Source organism: Larus michahellis, chromosome 20 (genome assembly GCF_964199755.1).
Source record: "Larus michahellis chromosome 20, bLarMic1.1, whole genome shotgun sequence".
Classification (NCBI taxonomy): Eukaryota; Metazoa; Chordata; class Aves; order Charadriiformes; family Laridae; genus Larus; species Larus michahellis.
Genome location: NC_133915.1, coordinates 5504904 through 5526732, shown reverse-complemented (window position 1 = coordinate 5526732; position 21829 = coordinate 5504904). Strand labels below are relative to the sequence as shown.

General features: G+C 42.2%; 1 long non-coding RNA gene across 1 annotated transcript in view; it reads right to left on the bottom strand.

The window, feature by feature from the left end:
* Window positions 1–1213: 1213 nt before the first annotated feature.
* The window catches only part of LOC141733454 (uncharacterized), a 56049-nt gene continuing 35433 nt past the window's right edge, over window positions 1214–21829 (bottom strand). Inside the window, exon 3 of the long non-coding RNA XR_012584295.1 lies at window positions 1214–1965. This is a non-coding gene — a long non-coding RNA (uncharacterized LOC141733454). The remainder of the gene's footprint in view (window positions 1966–21829) is intronic.

Sequence of the window (21829 nt, the reverse complement as noted above, 5' to 3'; positions counted from 1 at the left end):
CGCTAAGGACGTGCTTAAGTGCTCTACTGACGATAGAAAGATGTCCAAGCATGAGGCCAGGTTTACCTGCAATTCCCTGTTTATTACCCCCTTTACTCAGACTGGTAATCATCCCCAGGAACAGCCTTACAGCCTCCACAGGACTAGATCCTCTCAAAGACAGTCCAGTGTCAAATCAGCCGTGGGTCACGCTGCTGCAGCCGGTATCACTGCTGAACGCCTCCGATCAAAATGAAACTCCTGATGTTATTCAAATCTAGGACTGCACATGCCAACTTTATTTTGCATAACAGGACTCACTTGACTACAGAATCTATTTCCCAGCTCGCATAACCTTACTACATTATAACTTCCTTCCACCTTTTCACTGATTATATTGTCAGAAAGAGGAGTATGAGCAGCTCAACATTCCTGGGATGAGGGGGTTGCTCCAGCAAAAATGCATTTACATCAGGGACACCTAAAAACAGAGGTTTTGCAGGCAGCCTTACACCTCTCTCTTGGCAGATGTATCAACTTCTCCAGAAATAACACATCAGTCACAGCAGGAAGGAAAGGGCTCCAAACAGATGGTTTAGAAATATGAGGTTTGTCAGTGTAGATTGAGTCTCAGTCCTCGAAGGAGACTGTAGCCAAAAATACTATAAAGATCAGGTCATTCAGAGAGAAATACTAAATCCGCTAAGTTAGAAACCTGTGCAAAGCTGTGCATAGGGATAACAAGGGATGATTTCATTGCAAAGAGTTACTTAACATCCTGAAGCAGTCAATTATCATATGTAGCGTAATCGATCACACTCAAGAAAGCAAGTTCATTTAATTTCACACAGCAGTGAATCCCACAGCTTCCCCACACAGTATTTAAAATGCAGTGCTTTGTCTGACATGATGTTCCACCCACCCACCTCAGCGACACATTCAGCGTCGCTGTCAGCATGTCGGTAAGGTGGGAGCCGCCACCTCGATCAAATCATCCAGCCTGGGACGCTGCCACGTGCATGGCTAAACCCAGCGGCTCCAGAGGCAGCACGGAGCCACGGAGTAACACACCGACAAGGACAACCTCTTCCAGTTCCTGATCATTCTGCAGCCAACACACAGGGGTCTGAATTCCAAGCAGCACGCCAAACTTAAAATCTTCATGTAATTTTAATTCCAGGTATGTTCATTATTTAAAGCAAATGTCCATTCTACAAGCAGCACTTATCTCTACAATATCTTGTGGCAAATCTCAATAGAAGGAAAATTGATGCCTAATAAATCCTACATATCAAGAACTTTAGCTTTGGCAAAGCCAGAGATGTTAAAGTCAAGATATACTGAAGCTAATTCTCAGTACTTGACTGAAATGAGGAAATAGAATAATTGCTATTATCTTACAAGTACATCTGTAACAAATAGGCTGAGTGTATGTCCTATAAATCTTAATAAGAAGGCTTGTCTTTAATGAAATGCCTGCTGCAGAAGGGGCATACGTACACCTTAGGCTGCTCCAGGGCCAAGATGAAGAGTTCCCTGCTTAAATCCAACACCTTAAGCCTCTTTATTAATGCCTCAAAATCGCGTGATCGATGAGAGTCCTTCCACAGCAGGTATTGGAAACCTTTGAGAACAGCAGCTGCTTCACTTCAATTAATTAATCTTTCTGAAATTTATCACATTATATGTCAGAGCTGAAGATGCTGGTGCTGCTTAAAGGTTACGTGGTTCACCCTCCATTCCATCTTAAAAGAAAAAGAGTGATATGCAACAAATTGGACAAAATGACAAAAGCATTTCTTGCTGTCATATAATTCAGAATTCAGGGTGAAAACTTTGAGTATTTTACAAGATGAAATGAATATCATAACTTAAGAAACAAACAGTAGGTTCCAAATAACCAAGCAACCCTTTAACATCATCTATGATAATCTTCTTTTCAAGGCACCCAGGGAGAGACAGGATTTCAAGGCAATCTTGTCCTTCCTATATGCAGTAAAAAAAAAAAAAAAAAAAAGAAAATTACAATGTGACCTCAAAGCATGCACCTCTTATGTTAACCTCAGTATCTGCTTTATTTTCAGAAAGGCTGACTCTGCAGAAACCTTTGTTGAAACATTCCCAGAGGGTATTGTAGATTACACTGGGACAGCTGAAGTGTCCTGCTGCCAAGACAAGCAATTAAGAAAAACTAACAGAAAAAGAAGAAAAAGCAGCATCAAGAAACTTCATGTCAAGGTTAAAAATAATGGATGGATTAAATGGAACCACACTCCAACTACTTCACTCCGAGAATTTATGGTACTTGATTTCACAGCATAGAGCAATAGATGAAGAATTACACAGATGAACACAGCAGGCTTATTTTCCTATAATATTTGTTTTGTTTTATGCATTAATCAAAAACATGTGGACACTCAGCTGACAAATGGAAATGTTTTCCAACAGTTCTATTTAAAAGACCCATTTAATTGGCAGCAATTTTACTGCAAACCTCTTTCAACTCAGCCACAATTAAAAAAGCCACTTGCTTCTCTGCTTACAACATAAAAGCAACCTGTAGTATATGCACGGTCTGGAATTGCTTCCCCTGCCCCGTGACTGCCTCCTGGCCTCTTACTAGATACTGGGATCACATTTTCCCCTCTAAATGGGCACCTGTGTCCCACAAGCAGTGCCTCCAAGCGGAGAGCGAAGCCGGCTCACACTGATGGGCAGGGAATGCATGTATTCAGGACGGCAGCACAGGATGATAAAATAAAAGAGCTCAGATGCAGAAACGCACGGGACTCTACAGAACACAGCGTGTGCGCCTGGAAATAAGTCGCTTTCTGAATTACGTGCCCTTTTCCTTGCCTGTAAAGTGAGGAAGGCCCTACCTACCTTCACTATCTCTCCAGCAGAGGTGATACGGGCTTCACTTGTAAATGCAAAGCACTTGGTAGCAAACATTGTCCCAGTTCCCTTGACAGCATAACTCATTTTTAATCCTAGCTGACTTTTCCATGAACACACCCTTTTCCTTGGGCTCACTGGTTCTCTCCTTCCAACCACATCCTAACCTTGAGAACAGACTGAGGTCAGTTTACTTTTAAATTGAAACTCCTAAAGTCAGTGTAGTATCTTAGCATGGATTCAGCTTTTAATTAACCAGTATCTTATCTCACCCACCCTCAGACACTTTTCATCTTACTGCGTTTCTCCTACTGCATCTCAGCAAGGCAGAGAGATAGCAATGCACCAGCTAAACGATGGCATCAGCATTTGTGCCTCACCCCAACAGGACAAATGATGTCATATTTTCAGTCTGACCTTCCTAAACTACTTACTATTCTCAGATACACAGAACAGCATTTTCTTCTCCCAGAAGGTGGGGGGGGAAGAGAAAGAAATCTACTGATGCCAAACCATGCATTAATGTAAAATACTCTGCTTTATAAATAGAGGAAGATACAGATGTAAATTAATTCTGAATAACAGATGATAAATCATGGATTTTTTTCCCACTGAATTTTCTTTGTTCTGCATTGCAGTTGAATCCTTGCTAGAACTCATTACATTGCTGCCTGCAACTCCAGGCAGCCCACCCCCGCTATGCACTTAATTAATAATATTCTTAATGGAATTTAGAAACAATGCATTTTAATTAGAGGTCAATTATGAACAACCAAGTATTAATCCTGAAAAACACACAAAAATATTTTAAAGTTCATGAATGGGCTGTACTATGTATTTCAGAAATCTTCAGGACAGACCGTGAGGTCTACAGTACAAAAATCAACATGTATCTTCTAAATGCTCCTCTCTAGGCAGGGATCGAACATCACTTTCCCTCTGCGCAGGGCCGTGGGTCCCACCAAACCCAAGTGTTCTGCAGCAACGGTACAGACCGATCTCACTGGCTGCAAAAGGCACGATTCCAGGATGAGTCTCTGTGTGTTCATTAAATCTTTACACATTGGGTCTCTACCTAAACACTTCCTCCTAGATTAGGCTTCTTTCCTGTTTCATCTTTCATGTGCAAATCTTATTTACATCAATATTTAACATCCTGGAAATAACTGCTTGTGAGGACTGTATTAAAAGCTCTAATACTGAAGCCATTGAAAGGCATGGAAACGTATGTAGGAAAAAACATAAATCCCGAAGGCTCATTATGACAATAGTGTGGACTGTATAAAAAAAAGTCATATTGGTTTAAAATTTAAAGATTGAAATTTATTTTTAAGAAGATTTAATTGCCAATGTAGATCTGTATATATTGTCAAAGTATTCTTTTACGTGTGTATATATATGTATATACAATACTCTCATTTAATAATATATATAATGCTATAAAGCTATATCACTGTCATCTATTCCCCCAGTAAACTGGGAAATCAGTTGGGCTGATGTAGGTGACCTCATTGCGCCTCCGGCTCTGCCTTTTACCAGCTCCACATGGCACCAGCTCTAGCTACCCTTGGCTTGCCTTTGTGTCCCCAAAGGGGGTGGCCATCATTACCTTTTCCATACAGTTCATGGACACACCGGGATGAGAAATGCTACGAACAAATTATCTTATATAGTTTCAGTGCAAAATTAACTTTATTTACCAAATACACCTTAAGCATGAGGTTATTCTCTGTTATTAACAAAACCTCCTAGTCCCCCTCTCAGTTATTTCCAGATAATTCACAGACGGAGATAAATACAAATGGGGGTCAAGCGCTAGCACTGGACACTGTCACATCTTCCCTGCATGCACATGAGACACGGAGCCAAGGAGCCCTCAGGTGCCAAGTTTCTGTCTCTGTCTGGGTTGCTTTACCCTGGTCAGAGAAACGCCTCTGTCTTCTGTCTCCTTCACCACTTACCCTGGCATCACGCCTAGAGGCGACCTGGCAAGGGACAGCTGCACAAAGCAACTCTACGGACTCACTGAAAATGACAGTCACTGCCATACAGAAGTCACAAGCTGATGAGAGAGCTGGGAACTGACCTTTCTTCTCCCCACTCAACAGGCAAAAAGCTCAGATGAGCTTCAATTAGCACAAAGGAATGCCTGTGCTGCCAACAACAGAGCAACACAGCTGTACCGACTGGCAGAGGCACTGCGATAGCACCCACTGAACTTAGCAGAGCTGCAACATACTGGTCCCCTTCTGCCCTGTGTCACCAGAAAACAGATCTGCGCTGGCAGGCAGCACACACGCTCCCGCCTGAGATCTCAGGTACCGAGATCCCGATTGTCTGTCTCCTGCAGTCGCTTCTGGACTTGCAGCTGCCCTTTGACTTTTTATTGTTTAAATGGATGTTTGCTGCCAGGCACGCTAATGGTTTATGCTGGGGTCAAATCACTACTGGACTTCACTGTCAAAATGGTTACGAGCTGTCTTACCATCAGCTTGGGCAAATACATGGGAGCAGCAGAGGGCTCAGTGTTAAATCAACATGTCATGGATCCTCTGGGTGGTTTTTATCATTTTCCTCTTAATACCTTACAAAATGGGCTGTCGTAGATGTTGGTATCTTCAGCAAAAACTCCACCAAAAAGGACCAAGCCACTGAATGAGGGCTTGGGTTACCAGATTGAGCCCTGGATTTTCAATTTGTGTTACTAGGCACTTTGGCCCAGCACCAATACAGATAAGAGACAGACTCCCGTTAAGGTCAATGAGAAGTGGTCTGTTAATTTTAGGGGACAGTATGCATGTCCAAAAAATGCATAAGCAAGTCGTGGGAGGTACTTTCTAGTGCCTTTCCTCTGGGAGACAGTGACACCCTTCACTCAATGCCAACTACCTTGTATTTACCTGCCCCAGCACACAGCAAAATCCACTTTTCAGCTTACCCAGTTATGATGTGCTCCTGTGCGCCGAATCTTGGTTCAAAAGTAACTTAACCAAAACATTTTCAAGTCTCACTGGTTTTCTGTGAAACAGAGTTGCCCAAATTATGTATTAAGATGAAACAGTGCTGGACAGATTGAGCAGAGTAAGAACTTACCACCCTTTCAGAGCAGGTTTTGGCAATCAGCTTGCAGCAGCAAAGCTTTAAAAGGCAAAGCAGACTGCAAACCAGTATGTCTGATTTTTTGCTAAGGGTGGTATAGGTGGGGAAGCAGAAGATGTAGCTAACTTTCTTCAGAAAATGTGATCACAAATTATCCTTTTAATGTTTTGTCTTTCTTAGTAGAGATTGAGATAGTAATTTACTGCGATTGATGATACTGGGAAACTTTAAAAAAAAAAAAAAAACAAACACTGCTCTGAACAGCTAGAACCACCAATTCATTCGGGTTTGTCTGAACCAGGATCCAGGTAAGGAAATACTACCTGGACCTCTGGTTTCCCTTCAGGTCAATGGACTGAATGAAAGAATACCAATACTCCAAAGATTGTTAAATACCAGGTTCTGATTTTACTTACTATTTGGTTTAACATTCAAATTTACTCTCACTGAGCTCTTTAGAAAAAGGAAGCAGTTTTACATTATATTCTATAAGCAATAAAAGATGATTTACTTATCCGTTAATTTTATTACGCTGCTTTAAACATATTCATGCTGTAAAACTCAATTATACTAGACATATTTGTAAAGTAGGGGAAATGTCACCTGAAGGGCAACTGCAGTAAATTTGCAATATGGGCCGCATCAAGAAACTTAGAAAGTCTTTGCCATTTCCCCAATAAGGGTCGCCAAATCAGTAGGAGTCAAGAGTAATAAACTTCATTTATTGAGCTAGAACCATCTGAAGTTATTAGACATCTCAGTCTGCAAATGACAAGCCAGCAAGGTCAAAGCCACATACAACCCTACCGACAGCTATTTTCTCTCTCAGACACAGAAATTTCTAGTATTTAAATCAAAACAATGTGAGATACAACCCGGCAATGACTTTTACTCCAAAGTTTCTTGTAGCTACCTACCCTATTTGCATGAAGTTAAAAGATGACGCTTTGCTGCTATGACTGCAGAGATGTTTATACACTGAACTAGGATTTAGACTGGCAGGAAACTGGAACCAAATGTTGCAACACATTAGTAGGACAGCACACAGCTTTGTCCTACTTTTGGATACTCTTGACAAGCTCTTGAAGGTTGAAGAGATCCGTGTTAGACAGAAGGTCCAGCCTTCTGTACATGAAGAGATGAATAATAAGTACTGGCACTGTGGCATGAGAAAGTCTCAGTTGCAGGAACGAAACAGTTGCATATCGCAGTGTTGTCAAATACATTAAGTTATTCTGTAAAAGTTCTCACTTGTGAGCAATCTGGCAGTTTGTTAAAATTCCCATGCAAAGTTGACCTAACGCATGTTCAGACTGTGAAATCACATATACCTCCCCCTCTTTCAATTTAATTCTTATGAACTGATTTCACTAGAAATTCAATTAAACCTATTGACTAAGTATCAACCGTTGAGTCCCCATCACATGAACCCAGGAGTATTTCACTGGGCAAGACAGGGGTTCAGCTAGTACTGGCTCTGAGAACGATATCATTACAGTGCTAAGCAGAAACAATCCTGTCCTGTCCCCGGGCACCACTGAGAAGAGCCTGGCCCCATCCTCCTGACACCCACCCTTTAAGTATTTATAAGTGTTGATAAGGTCACCCCTCAGACGTCTTTTTTCCAGACTGAAGAGACCCAAATCCCTCAGCCTTTCCCCATCAGAGAGATGTTCCAGTCCCCTCGTCCTCTTGGTGGCCCTTTGCTGTCCCCTCTCCAGCAGTTCCCTGTCCTTCTGGAACCGGGGAGCCCAGAACTGGACCCAGGGCTCCACATGGGGCCTCCCCAGGGCAGGGCAGAGCAGAGGGGGAGGATGACCTCCCTCCACCTGCTGGCCGCGCTCTTCTTGATGCCCCCCAGGATGCCATTGGCCGCCTTGGCCACTAGGGCCCATTGCTGGCTCATGGTCATCCCGTTGTCCCCCAGGACTCCCAGGTCTCTCTCCACAGAGCTGCTCTCCAGCAGGTCACCCCCAACCTGTCCTGGTGCATGGGGTTGTTCCTCCCCAGGGGCAGCACCCTGCACTTGCCCTTGTTGAACTTCATAAGGTTCCTCTCTGCCCAACTCTCCAACCTGTCCAGGTCTCTCTGTATGGCGGCACAGCCTTCCGGTGTGTCAGCCACCCCACCCAGCTTGGTGTCATCAGCAAACTTGCTGAGGGTGCACTCTATCCCCTCATCCAGGTCATTGATGAATATATTGAACAGGACTGGACCCAGTACTGACCCCTGGGGAACACCACTCGTCACTGGTCTCCAACTAGACTCTGTGCCCCTAATCACAACCCTCTGAGCTCTATCTTTCAACCAGTTTTCTATCCACCCCACTGTCCATTCATCTAACCCACACTTCCTAAGCTTCCCTATGAGGATGCTGTGGGAGACCGTGTCAAACGCCTTGCTTAAGTCAAGGTCGACCACATCTACCGCCCTCCCCTCATCTATCCATCTAGTCATGCCATCGTAGAAGGCTATCAGATTAGTCAGACATGATTTCCCCTTGGTGAATCCATGCTGAGTACTTCTGATAGCTTTCCTTTCCTCCACGTGCCTTGAGATGACACCCAGAACGAGCTGTTCCATCATCTTTCCAGGGATGGAGGTGAGGCTGACCGGCCTGTAGTTCCCCGGCTCCTCCTTACAAAGTTATAGTGGGTATCAGAAACCATTATACTCCGGAGAAGCTGCATACATCTAACGAGTTAGTTTTTTCAAACCTAGCTCAGCTATTCTTGCTTGGCACTCTGTTGTGCTGTGTAGACAATAGCCCTTTGTCTGCAGAGCAGCAGGAAAAACAATCACCCCTGCTCGGAAGGGAAATGGAGACTGAGCCTCAAAGATGAATTGAGCCATTGGGATAAACAGATGCAACTCTGCTGAAGACAATGGCAGCGAGCCCGCAGATATCAATGGTGAATTTTGTCGCTATGTTGGCTTTTTTAAAAAAAAAAAAAAAAAAAAGAAAAAAAAGAAAAAAGTTTGAGCAGTTTCTCTAGTAAGGGCAAAAGTACATCACAGACAGGCTTTCTTTGCAGAAACGAACAGCACGTTTTGAAGACGTGAAAGAGTTAGATAACTTCCCATAGCATTCTTCATTACAACAGAATTTGAAAAAGGGAGCAAACTCTCTGCAGTGGAAAATACTTAAACTGAGTGGGTTAGGAGACAGCTCACTCTCTACTACAACTGAAGTCATCCAAACTGGGAGGTTACTCAGCTAAAACATCAGTTTAATTCAGGGGTATGGCTGCAATTTTTACGCACAGCTACGCTTTATTGAGAGAGAGTGCAGCAAAATACCAAGTAAGATATCAACTGATTAATGCTCTGCTTCTGCAGCTAATTTTAGCACACGGTAAATTGTGGCACATATATCAGGGATATTTATAAAACAATACATTACAAACAAAGGCTTAGCGTATTTGCAGAGTAAACAGTACATGGTATGGGGAAACACTGAAAGAGGCCAGGAGGTTAGAACACTGAAGTTGCTCAATAGCAATGCTGAAAAATCAAATTACAGCCAGAAATGAAAGCAAATTACATACCTAACTAAAACTGCAGCATAAATGTACTTCAGAGTTCAGATCTGCAATTCATTTTCTTTACTTTATATTCCAATATCTCCTTGGCCACCCCAAGATTCATTTCCTATTCGCAACCGCAGCAGCAGTAGCCCTTCTCGTGACTTCAAGCCAGACCAGCCCACAGGTTTTAATTTTTTCAGTATTAGAAAGCACTATTGAGTTCCAACTCTTCTTTCCAGTGTTTCTTACTGATGCTTGGATTTCATTACAAATATTTACAGCAAACAATAGTCCTAAATTACATTTCATATTTCCCAGCAGTTCTGGGGCAACTAACGCTCACACAAGATCATTTTTTTCTTCTGCTCTTGTTGGATTTTCAATTTGCACACATTTAATAACAGGACAACAATCCATTAGGGATGGAGTTAAAATGACTGCCATTAGTTATTTATTGATTTACTAGACAGAGTAGCCAGGTATGAGAAATAGACTTTTTGCTTTTCACTGGCCCATAAAATTGCAGTAATAATCTAAAACAACGTTGCTTGAAGCTTTTATCTGTTCCTCAGCTATTCCAAAGCAGCGAATCTTCCCCATCTCATTTTGTCAATGAGCAGTTTAAAAGACGCTGTACCCATTTGTTATCCACTTAACAGCTGCCAATGCTAAGTAAGTATATACATGAATATATATATCCTAAAATGACCAGAGAAATCACTCCTGCTACCAAAAGCAATGCAGAGCACAACTGGAAAGATAACTAAAGAGACTACTCCTATTGAATTAGGTTTTTCATTACTCACCACTAAAGAGCTCTTCACTTTCTAATATTAATACAAGGAAACCCAATCACGACACTGACTTCGATGCTGGTTTAAATCTGTGCCACTGACAAACTAAATAAAAGCTTCTTTACTATTTACCTTTACTGTTTCAAGATCCTTTCTCAAATAATGATGAGCTCTGTTTCCTTACCCGTCCTGTCAAAGAAAGTTTATTCATTGCTATTTTTCATCTTTTTTAACCCATGGGAGTTTTAAAATCATGCCCTAGTGAAAACATCATTATTAAACATTCCTAGTATTTAACATGCATTTTATGGGGCATGAAAGTTGCATAAAGCAGTACAAGCAGAATTAATGTTGAACATGTTGATAACTTGGCTATGAAGAACATCAAACACTTAATCATGCGATTAATAATTATACCAAGTACATCATAAGATAGCACAGCATTTATAATATCTCCCTAAACTAAATGCAGATCTCCCCTGTGCTCACTCCTTTTATCTTCCCAGACTTCAGGGGAAAATTCTTCCCCGTGCAGAGGGTTTGCGCAATGCCTACGGGCCCCTCACGCCTCACTTTTTGATCTGCATTCACTGGGGTCCCCGGTCCATCTCAAGAGGTCTTTTTAGTACCAGTTCCTCCCCAGCCCAATTCCGTTGAAGTCAAAGCTTTGCCAATTCAGACAAACCAAGGAGATGGATGTTTAAGGGAGCCCGAAAGCACTGAAAAATTGCAGCAGAGCGCCTCAAAGCATACAATTAAGCCAACTGCAGTCACAAAGTACCGTCTTACAGCCTTCCACATAGCTTATCCTGACAAAAAGCCAGATAATTCAATAGGAGGTGAGGATACAAGATCTTGCAAGATCATGTCTGAGTGGAAGTGCCGCTTCGTTAAGACTCCTCAGTACTACGGCCTGCAATACCTGCAAGTGCAGAGCAGCTCCCTCCGCTGCAACAAGCAACCCCTTAAAGCAAAACATGAAAATCCCATCCAGATATGCAGCAACGCCTCCTCCCCGAGGGGAGAAACTAAACTGATTTTGTTAATTGTAACAGCTCCACGTTTTACAAAATACCTATTACTGGCTTGCATCATGAATTACTGAATCTCCCCTTGTGTCCTGAACAAGTCCTGGTGGAAGGTCCAATTTAGAAATGCAAAAATAACTGGACAGAGCAGTGGGTCACACATGCTCATACAGTCACTGGAGAAAGAAAACGTTCATTCAGTACGTTATTACAGTGCTCCAAAGATAAACTTGCTCAGGACACAGAGGAATTCAACAGATTCTGAGGAAGCCAATTAATTAAGTATTTCTGGAGGTTTTCCAAGCTTATTAGAAAAAAAAAGTGTCAGGACTAAAACTCATTCAAAGACAAACCCCGGCTGAAGTTTTAAGATGTTATCATCATTTACCTCCTTAATGAGACAATATTTGTCTGGAAAGAACACGAAGTTCCAGGCAGCCTGAACTTCTCTGCAAGCGGCTTTTAAATCAGTCACTGTAACAAGAGACCGAATGTCAGCGTTGGGTGAACCCTCCAGGCAGATTTTGTAGGTACACTGTGGGCCAGGCCTGCAGTTCCAAAACTGACCCACGTCCTCAACTGCGCTGATTTACACTCCCAGAGATTTGGCTTCATGGGCTTGGCCCTCAACTACATTGCACTGGTGTAATTCTGAGTCATGCTGCCGAGCCTCACTAATGTGAGAGCAGCTAGAACCTATCTTCACTAATAAAAATATGAAAAATCAGCCAGAAGAAAAAAAAAAAATATCAAACTCAGCTATTCAGTTAATAGCTAGGGAAGCATAGCTATAGCACAGTGATTTTTGCCAATCCATATTCGAGAGAAATCATTGCCAACACTTCATCACAGATGGATCATTACATTATACATTCCATGTACCTGTGTGGATTCCAGATTCCAGCAGGCATTTGAACTTGCTGAACTACCTATATCCCTTCACATCACCTTTTTCCAGACTCTTTTTTTCTCTCTCCGTGATCTTCAATTTTGACTAGATTCACATCAATCCACCAAGCTGCAATCCAGAAGGTACTACTAAGACAAGGATAACTGGGTGCCCAGAACAAGTTCAAGGGTCAGGAGCCGTGTGATCTGGTTACACTGACTTTAGGATGTTAAGGGCTGACGACCATTTAACCGAAAGTACTAGACCAGACAACCCCATATTTAGCCCCATTCATTTCACAGACGTTGGCTCAGACTTTTAAACAGATAATACATTAAGTTTAGTGTTGCATAAGGCTCACAGTGGTTTGCCTTCGACATGACAACTAAAGCGATTTAAGCGGCAGCGCTGTTTTAAGATGATTTGATATTGCCCTTGAATCTACAACACAGAGGCCAAGCTTTACATCAGCTGTTTCAGCGGAACATGCTTCTTACAAACACAGCAGTGATGAAACCAGAGGGCGATGTAATCACAAATTAATGTCACTTCCAAAACAATCCGCCAACCTGAGACATGGCTGTTGTGTGGCTAAAACCGTAGAACCACAGGAGCAAGCCCAGCCCGCTCTCCCTGCATGCTGCGATGGCTCCGAACCCAAAATTTTTCCTTTCAACCCTCTCTCTGCTCACCCCAGCAGCTGACTGGGGCTGGCACCGTGTCTGCACAGTGACTGGTGTGGCTGGGGTCTCGCTGCTTGAGATTTGTTCTGGCCTAATTGTAAAAGCACTAGCTCTACTAGAGTCGACAGAGAGTCTACTAGAGTTAACAGAGCTATCTGCTGAGGGACTGAGTGCAGAGAGGAAAAAGTTTCTTACAAATTGAGTTATTTTCAGCTCTAAAAATGCAAATAAATCACATGCTCAAAGTCTTCTTGGTTGCAATAAAATATTTTTTAAAACCCAACCTCTTCTATTGAGTGACTGAAGCAATAGCAGCCCCAGCTGGATGCTGTCATTTAGCATAACTTCCCTCTTTCCACTGCAGAGCAGGAGGGCAGCCCATTAGGAATACGGCAGGGATGGCCACATTACCTCATGGACTGCTACTTTGCACACCTTCCAGATTCATATACCAGTCCTCAGGGCACCTTATTGTCCTTCAGACCATATTCTGAGCTCATCCCAGCTGCCTCCTGTAGCGTTGTGGGGGGTTGTGTTGATTTTTTTTTTATTTGCATTCTGACAGCAGTGGAGATCTCTGGGTCAAAGAAAGAACAGTCTTAAGGATTTCAGGGTTTGTGTTTTTTTTTAATGTAAAACTGCTGGTGTTAAACAGTTCTTGAAACAAAATGGTTAAACTCAGGAGCTGGAGTAGAGCACCGAAGGACAGCACTAAAGTTTGCAGAGAATCTGGGATTCCCTTGTCATAATTTCCAGTTCTGGGTTCTGTGGTTGTCTCCATTTGAAATCATCCCCACCACAGCTCTGGGTATAAACTGGTTTTTTCTTCTCTCTGCCAGCTCACTCAGCTGGAGATTTAGTTATAATTCCAAATACGAACTTAAGAGGGAGGCTGAGTACATAAAAAAACCTCAAGATCCTGGGATGAGCTGGTGGTTTAATTCCCATCTGTGTACCATGTATGCTCAGAACACACGTGCAAACGAGGAGCACTGCTTTCAAATGATTTTGAAATGTCAATCTGCAGTTCCTGCTGCACCTTGGCTTTGCCAGATACAACTCACAGGCACAAAAGAGACTAAATTAATGTTCCATTATTGTCAGAGAAGCATCGACTGACCTGCCAGAGCTTGGAAGAGGCCGATACTAACAAGTCCTGTGCCTTGGAAGACAGAAGCCCCTTAATAGAGGGTATAATTTTAGCTGCAGCACACTAATTGGGAGAAAATTACTCATTACTATTTAATAACCTAATCACAGGTCCTTAACGTTGTATCTATCAGTATGGTGTCCTCTTTGGACATATTCAGCCCAATGGCCTTTGACACTGCAAACTCTTTGCATTCGTAAGAGAACGGTGCTTTAATTAATGAAGTTTCAGAATATGAAATGGAAAAAGAATTAATAGTTACCCAGCAATAAAAGCAAAATACAAACACTTCTCAGCATGGCTCAAGCTCCAGGTGAGTCCAGGCACTTCATTCTAATTGCATCCATTAAACAGGTGCTGCAAAATTAGATAATCCGTATTCATTGTAGGTCAAATTCACCCAAAGCCTGGGAGCCCAATGACACTTATTTAAGTCACAGTGTGAAGCCTTAAAGGGGAAAAGTAAAGATATGGATTGTTGCAAGGGTCACCAGTTTTACCAGCTTTTCACTGCTCCACAGCAGAAAGGCTCATCCACCTGTATGCAGAATTAGCGGCTTCATTTCCAAGCCTCGTGTGCTTTGCACTGCACAGCTGTTTGGGCTTCGCACGCGTGTGATGAGTCAGGAGGCAGAGAAGAACCACAGTGTTGCTGTTCCACAGTTGCTGCACAGCAGCTGACCCAGCCTCGTCAGGCTCTAACTCACATTCCCCTCATCCTCACCCCAAAATTATCTTTTTGCCTCCCCCAGTTCCCTATGTTTCCATTCACAAGTAATGCTTAACACTGATGCTGTACCTCTTGTGCAAGCTCTTCCGAACCAATTATTGCTGTCAAATTATGTCACTAATCCTTACACTTAAGCATAGAATTTTTTTTTTATTTTTTTTTTTTGCTGAAGCACTCAGTCATTAAAGACAGATCTCCCATTTGATCTAGGCATACAGAAGCTACACCAAAGTATCAACTTTTGCCCTCCTATGTTTCCATTACTGGCATGTAATGTGCCATGCACTGCAAGAAAAATATGCTAATGAAAGTCTTTTACAGACAATCACATTCAAGGCTTTTATTCCCCCTACCCTGGATCCATAATCAGAAAAAAAGAGGTTAGAAGAAAAGTATTAGCATAATTTAGTATTAGCTGATCTTTAGCTGACATCTTTTTCATGTCATACTGGAATTTCCAGAAGAAAAAAAAGCAATAATAAAGTTAGTGTATTGCATTTATATAAGCAGAGAAACTTAAAACTATTTGTCTTCTAATAGGACAGAAAGGTTATGGGTTTTAGAAGGATATTTAATTTTTTTTTTTACTCTGTCCTTCCACTGAGTTTTCTATTCCAATATACTTCAGAACTTAGAATTATGTCCAAATTTGCTCTCTAAATGTCATTTTTACTGCATTCAAGCACTGGAAGGTGTTCAAGTCAGGAAAATAATAAAAGAAAGTACTTATAGTCATCTCTAGCAGAAGATAAAGTCTGCAACCGAGTCCTCAAAGACAGAGCGTTTTGCCCACGGGAAGCTAATGGGACTCTGCAGGGGAACAAAGGTTCCTCTGGACCGTAATCCAAGCGTGTCACCATTCAAGTGACAGAAAGGCACAGTCCAGTACTGGCCTTTGATTAAGAAACAGCCATCCCATCTGGCTTTGATTTATTATTTATCCCACTACCAGCATAGCAGCATCTCTCTCTGCAGCTTAAATCTGGCTCTGCTATTCTGTACCTAGCAGCAGGAAAAGATACCAGAATACCTCACTAGATCATCAGTACTGCTGAGATCAAACACATGAAGCCACACTTGTTTCACAAATTGACATGAAGCCACCCAGGTTTTCCTGTACGGTCTGTGCATGAGCATGATTAAGTTTACTGTGCTCAGATTCAGGCACCCAGCTGCAGATTTACTGGTCCATCACCAGGATTTAAGGCCACTAGAGAGGCGGGCACCTCTTGCAGCTTGTTGAAAAGACACAGATATTCACCAGGTGAGACACATGGGGCATAGGATACAATCCAGACTTTCTGTCCTGGAAAGTAATGGTTTGTGATTAGATGGGAAATGCTAGCTAGACTGTGCAAAAACTCCCTGTGAAAAAAACCATGGGATTTTCTTCTAACAGGGAGTGTGCCTTGGGCACTAGATGTGAATTGTATTTCCAGAACTGCCACTGATCTGCAGAATGAACCCGAGTTAATCTTTCGACTTCTTTCCGCATCAGCTACTTTCCTTTCCCAGTCTCTGCCTGTCACCTCTACTTAAGCCATAACCTCTCAGGCGCAATCTCTCTACCTTACTCCACTTTCAGATGGCCCACAGTGAAAATATAAACACAAGTTCCCATTCTATAGGGAATATAGAAATCTTTACGGTTTCCACCTCACTTCAAAGCAAGTTACTAGGGAACATGACTATTCCCAGCTGCTTTAACAACATCCTGAGGGATAATTTTTGTCCCAAGGTACAACGTGGTAAATTAAGGTTAATTCCAGTGAATTAAACCAATGTATAACTGGGTTTAGAATTGGGGAGCTCAAGTTTAGTTTTACCCTAGGCTGTATCAGGCATAATTCCACTGGGGCCAGCATAATTAGAGTATTGTAAAAATAGCACAAGGATGTAAAAGACAGCCCCTAAGGTTGTGAAAAGCACAGGAAATTGGAGAATTCAGAGCTATGTCTTAATATACAGATCTAAGGAGAAAAAAAATAATATGTAGGCAATGCCTGCTCGGCAGACAGGGGAGAGAAGCAAGAAGTGGTATTTTGGTATAGATTTGCTAATTCAGGGCAAATTAATTTATAGAAGTAGACAGAGCAATTCTGTGAAGCTGGTGGAGTAGCTCTCGTTAGACAGCAATGCCACTGAGCTCTGAATCCGGCCACCGGTTCTGCTGCTGAAAGCTCTTATTATCAGATAACACAGTTTCATTTTTCCTCTCTGCATCTTCATCAGCTTTCAGCTTCCTTCCTCTGCTGGGTTTCGGAATTCCAGTCAATACTGCATTAGCAAATACACATTATTGGATTATATGTATTCTCTACACACAAGGCATAGGAGGTTTTTCTGATGTAGAGAATGGCATTTTGACAAGCCTGTCTGTAGAGGCATTTTAACATTTCTTAGAATTGCCATTTGAGAATAGTTTTTTCCTAGTACAAAGAGGGGGAGGAAAGAAAAAAACAACTGCAGCACTTTTGATTGTGGGCATAATCTGCAGGCTGATGTCAGATCTGCTCATGCTGACCTAGATGTCCCAATGGACTTTCTAATTCATGCTGCAGATACTGCAGAGATATGGGTGGGGTTTTCTATATGGGGAAAAAAAAAATCTACTGTAGAATATAGAGATTTAAAGATATAACCACATCACTACCCAGTCAGAGAGCACAGGGGTCTGCTGTGCCTTTGAAGAAATTTACTTAAATTAGACTTGCATTACACAACTTTTAAAAAAAAATCAGTCTCTAGAATGATTTTTAATTTTGTTTCATATGGTTCAAAATAAATTGGTAGCATTTAGCAAACAAGAAATACAACAGAGTGTGCAAAGACAGTATAGCAACCCCAGACACTCGCCTTCTGCTACAAGTAGAAGAAACAGAACCGAACCTTGCTACAGTGCATTTAGTTTTAATGCATTTTCAGCAGGGGTTTTTTGTTTGTTTGTTTTAGAATAAGTGAGGCTTATGCAACCATGCTGTGTGTGAGCACAGCCCTAAAGCTGGGAAATCAGCCTGTCGGGCACTGAAGAACATGCTTTCTCTAAAATATCCTAGCCCAGGACTGGCAATTTATGGGAATGATTAACCCACAATTTTTCTCGTGTTATTTGCTTAAAATCACTCTATACTCTGGGATACGGAAATGCATGGAGCACTCAGTGCCTGGAGTGCGAAGCATTCCTGTTTCCTCCTCATATGAAAACTGCTCTCCTGCCATCTTCCCTGGATTCTCAGAGGTCCCAACTGCACAGTACAACCTCAAGACCCAGACGGTCTAGGTCAAATCTAATTGTAAGTGTACTAAATCAATCGACCGGTTGGCAGATTTGGCAAGAGGTGCTTATTCCTACAAGTTTTCAACATAATGTTGGGCAGGGATGAAAGATCATATTATAAAGCCTACAATGAGAGACTGACGACAGGCACAAGCACAACCCTGAGGAGATTCTGCATAGCCTGCAGAGAGGCGCAGCCATGAAGACAACGGGAGGGAAATAGGCTTCCTTAGCTAACCAAAAATCTGCACTTTTTTTCATGTAGTAATGACTGCATTTCCCAAAGCACCTTATGAAAATAGAAGACAGCTTCTAGATTCCTTCAGCAGACTGGCATACCTCTTCAGGCCCTTCAGAATAACAAACCAAAACCCTCAAACAAGCTCAGTCTTGCTTAAGTTTAACTACTCACCAGAAACCCTGCCTGGGACTTGGTCCTCTGGTGCTGAGCCACAGTCAGTGTTATCTAGAGCAAATACTGGAACATAAAACTAGATGCATCTTCTACACATTGTAGATGCTCCTGGAATTGATCACAGGTGAGCATCAAATTTAATCTCGTAAAATTCAAACTTCTTCTCAAAGCTAAAATTGATTTCTGGGCAACATCTCCATTTTTCTTGTTTTGCCAATCTTATTTGCTAGCCTTAAATGTTCTTTCCCCTCCCAAGTTTACTTTTATTCTATACAGAGAGCATATTTGTATCCCTCTTATCCTCAAGTTTCCTGGGTTAAGTAAGCAGGGACTTCACTAGCACAGTTTAAGATCTAAGCTTTCCATAGAATAGGATCGCCTGATTTACTTCATAGCCCTTTTCTGAACATTCTCCACTTGGTCTATGGAGTGAAGTGAAAGCACCACACCACGAATATCAGTGACTGCAGGGCACGACCCCAAATTTGTCAGCACAAAGTCCCATCAGTTGAGTGAAGCTCGCACAACCCTCCAGAAACTTGACCGCTAGACACAAAGACATTGCCAGTGAGGACATGAGAAGGAAGCAGAGTTTGCACCTTCTTATTTGGGCAATGGCAAGTTCCCATTTCTTATTCCCTGGATTGATGTTCATTAGGACTCTCTATCGCCTTTTACATTCCCATTGCCACCACACCTCATGGAACCAGCAGTGATTTACACCAATGCAAAGCAGAAACAACACTGCCTTCAGAACAGCAGCACCCAGCACTGAGCTTGGGTTTCGTTTTACCAGACAAACAGAACACAACTCGCTGACACTCGGGACCGAGCCGAGCCCACGAGAATTTCTTGGCAGGACTGTACAGCGCTAATAACTGTGCAGTGCTAGTTATAATAACTAATGGGCTGACACTACACTGCCTTTGTGTTCCAATTAAATTCTACCACCACTTTGTTTAATAGCAACTATAAATGCACGCTGTATTTCTGGTTTTTGAAAACAAAATGCAAGCAAAGAAAGAAATCCACACTAAGAGACGAAGAGGGGAAAAATACAGAGGAAATACCGTTAGCAAATCCCTGGTATCATCAAATGAAAATGCTACTTTAAAGCAACAGATAATGTTACAAACTCAAGCAGTGTAGGAGGACTGCTGTTTAGTATAGTTTATTGTGATAGAGGCTTTTTCTTGTTCTACTGCAGAAAAGAGAACCTGCTGGAGTGATGCAGCAGGTACAGAACACAGTCAGAATAAAGTGACTGCTTCTCCAGCCTGTCCACTTTCTGCCCTCAGACAAGGCATTCAAAAAAAGTAAAGCTTAGCAATTATTGCAATTAATGCAGCTGAAGCAATCACTCACTGTCTCTAGGATTGAACTGGGTTATTCATGACGTCTGGATATCCAGACCCTTATGGAGTGTCGTTTCATTCCTTTATAGTTAAGTAATGGTAATTAAAACCTACCTCATGTTTGTTTTAACGTAGCTGATCGCTGATTTTGTGTGTGTGAAAAAACTGGGCAGGCAGATGAAAAAACAGTATGCTTGCTTTTTTCCTAGGTGCAGCTAAATCCCACTTTGCCAAGAGAAATTATTTTTAAAAATTGCAATGCAATGTCCCAACCATCCCCATGTTCTAATCCAGTGTGCAAATTGCCATCTAAAACATATGGTAGGAACAGATGGGAGGGAACTTCCTGTAAGCCACAGGAGAGAGAGGGGGGGGGGGAAATTCCTGAAAATTAAAAAAAAAAAATCAAACCACTTATTGACAATTCACACTTACAAACCAGCTAAAAAAAAAAGTACGGAGCAGTCAAGAAGACATCCATATATATGATGTGCAAGTAGAAGTTAGAGCTGGATATATCACGCGAGGGTGGACATACCCAGTGAACAGTGGAGTGACACCCAGTCACAGGCAGACTGGAATCTGATCATACACAACGCAGAAGACTTCTGGATTTCACCATCTTCACTAGAAGCAGAGAGCTCTCATACCTGCAGCATTAACTCTGCTAAAACAACTGACGTAATTCTTACACTAATGTAACCAGCCACCTCCCACCTTTGTGTTTTCCACCTTAGATTGCTTTTTCTGGTCCTAAACTTCGGTTGCATAAAAAACTGAGCACTCATCTTGGCAGATGTATCATCCCTTCTGTTGGCTAATACTGTAAAAAGTATAAAGCGTGGGACTACAGATCCATTAGTCCAAAACTGGTCACAAAACAACAGAAATGATGCAAGCCCTCGGGCAAACCCCTCCACGCTCTGGGCAGGACAAGTGCCAGGTCTCCAGGACATAGTTTAGGACCTCTGCGGACTCTCCAGGAGGTTTCACAGTGATCTCAGGGAGAGAAAGAGAGCGAAAACTGACGTAATGAGAAAGAAGGTGACTTACTCAAGTGATAGAGTTGGGAATGAACACAAGATTCCCTTATATCAGAAGTCACTGATCTAGTCATTGAGCTTTACTGCCTCCGATTCATTTACTTGAACACCCAAATTAGCAAAACACCATTGTATTCAAGGACTGACATATTTCTTAACAATAAGTGCATCTTATAAATAGGTATTCTAAAGATACGCATATGACAGACTCCCTCCATCAATCTTATCACAAAGAAAATAAGGTTTAAGATCTTCTACCCAAGAGTCTTTCCATGTATTGTCTCTTCATTTTGGCAGCTCTCATCCAAGAGAGCATTACATCATCTGGCTGGATCCTTTAGCCATCGGTATGGGAGCAAGCATCCCATAGATCTGAAAGCCTGCAATACCTCTTAACAGTGCCTCTGAATATGCAGTCTGTTCCCTCAGACTAAAATTAATAGCCTTATTGTCAGGATGACTCAGGGAGCTGTAGTTAGGCTTGTCTCGTCTCCCTGCATTTTCAATGAGATCTCCCTGATTTATTTTATCTGCAGTAATTAAGGCAGCCTTCTCCCTCACTACACCGTGAAGATTTAAAAATAACACAAGAAACAGCAGTAGGCTAGATGAAGGGATCAGCAAGAAAATTGCTCCGGGCAGTTAAAATTTCACCTTAATATACATAGAGCATTTTCTGCTGCTCTGGAGCCCTCCTTGCCTGCACGACAGCACAGCAGAGCTCGCTATGCCGGGTAAGGAGGCCAGCCAGAGCCCAGCCCTGCAAGTGGAACCCACCCCAAGCCACACTACTTTTATTTTGGGGTAGCAGTCCTCAGCATCCCATCAGACAAGGCTGCTGTGCCAGCCAATACCAAAGACTGAGCCCTTTATGTGGCAATTTTAGTATCAACAAGAAAACGTCTAAATGTCTTCTAAAGAGATACTCATAGTTTGTAATTTCTGCAGTATTACACGAGTTTTGT